Source organism: Bos javanicus, chromosome 7, assembly GCF_032452875.1.
Source record: "Bos javanicus breed banteng chromosome 7, ARS-OSU_banteng_1.0, whole genome shotgun sequence".
Lineage (NCBI taxonomy): Eukaryota > Metazoa > Chordata > Mammalia > Artiodactyla > Bovidae > Bos > Bos javanicus.
The window spans coordinates 9,911,287-9,913,234 of NC_083874.1; the positions used below are offsets into that span (position 1 = coordinate 9,911,287).

Here is a 1,948-nt window from a genome sequence, read left to right on the forward strand (position 1 = left end):
CACATGAAAGGAGGGATTCTGTGTGGACTGAGGTGTTAGCTGTCACAGGGAGACCACCTTATTCCTCAGCATCCCTGACACCATCTGTAGTCACTCCCCTTCTTGCTTATTCCTCTGCCCTACTGGCTTCCTTATTTGGATTTGAACAGGTGGAACCAGCATCTTTCTAAGGTCCTTAGAAGTGGCAGCTCCCTCTAGCTCCCACCAGGCACACACTTCTCCTAACATCACACTAGTTCCTTCTCTCTCTTTTTTGAGGAATTGGTTCAATTATCATCTTGTTTGCAGGCCTTACCTGAACACTCAGTACAAAATAACGCCTACACCCCTCTCATTTTTACTTGTTTTTTTATAGTATCTGTCATCTTCTGCTATATTATATTTTATACTTATTTGAATATCATCTTTAACCACCCTTGGATTGTGAAAGTTTTGTTTATGAACACTGTTCCCTATATGGGCTTGGAGCATTGTTAATTCTCTGTAAGTATTTCTGAAATTCATGAAAGGAGTTTTCATTAAAACTGTAAATTAAGAAGCCTTTGGAATTTGTTGAGAATGGGACAAAAATTTCTAGTCAGAGGTGAAATGAGGTATACCCTCAGGAGGATTTATCTCCATATAACATATTAACATCAGTTCTGTGACAGCAAAGAGAAATTAAAATAGTTCAGCTATGTGAGTTAGGCCAGTTTGAGTGAAAACTACTCATGTTATTTTTTTTTTTTTCCCCTCCAATAGTCACTTCCACCACATGGAATCAGGAAATGGTACACAAAGCTCAAATTTTCTTCTTCTTCTGGGACTTTCAGGGGAATCAGAACTGCAGCTCCTCATATTTGGGCTTTTCCTCTTCATGTACCTGATCACCGTGTTTGGAAACCTGCTCATTATCTTGGCCGTCAGCTCAGACTCCCATCTCCACATCCCCATGTACTTCTTCCTCTCCAACCTGTCTTTTGTAGACATCTGTTTCACCTCAACCACCATCCCGAAGATGCTGTGGAACATCCAGACAGAGAGCAAAGGTATCACCTATGAAGGCTGCATCACCCAGATGTATTTTTACATTCTGTTTGCAGGATTAGATGACTTTCTCCTGACTGTGATGGCTTATGACTGGTATGTGGCCATCTGCCACCCCCTGCACTACATGGTCATCATGAGCCCCCAGCTTTGTGGACTGCTGGTTCTGACATCCTGGATAATGAGTGTTCTGTATTCCTTGTTACACAGCTTAATGGTGCTGAGACTGTCTTTTTGTACAGATGTGGAAATCCCTCACTTTTTTTGTGAAATAAAAGAGCTGGTCCAACTTGCCTATTCTGACACCTTTCTCAATAACATGATGATGCAATTTGGAGCTGGACTTCTGGGTGGTGGTACCCTGACTGATATCCTTTACTCTTACCCCAAGATAGTGTCCTCTATATATATATAGAATCTCTTCAGCTCAGGGGAAGTGTAAGGCATTTTCCACCTGTGCATCTCACCTGTCAGCGGTCTCCTTATTTTATTGTACAAGTTTAGGAGTGTACCTTAGCTCTGTTGCTAGCCACAGCTCACTGTCAAGTGCTGCAGCCTCAGTGATGTACACTGTGGTCACACCCATGCTGAACCCCTTCATTTACAGTCTAAGAAATAAAGACATAAAGAGGGCTCTGAAAAGATGTTTTGGGATGGAAACTGTATCAGGGTCATTTGTCCTTGGGCTAAAGCAATGCACATGATAGCAGGGTTAAAGCCTCAGGGCCACATATTATGCTTCTCTGATCAGATTGTGAAAATCGCACTTGCTCCTTCGGCTTATTGTCTGCTATTTCCATTTCTTTGATTTCAACTTCTCTATACAATTTCAGCAATTCGCTTCATTAACTTTTCTGTTCAGTCATCTATGCTTTATCCTTTGTCGTTTTTATACTCTCCCAAATTGATTCACATCCTTAAG

At 41.5% G+C, this 1,948-nt stretch overlaps 1 pseudogene; it reads left to right on the forward strand.

The window, feature by feature from the left end:
• Window positions 1-591: 591 nt before the first annotated feature.
• On the forward strand, window positions 592-1,730 carry LOC133251844 (olfactory receptor 7A10-like; annotated as a pseudogene).
• Window positions 1,731-1,948: the final 218 nt, after the last annotated feature.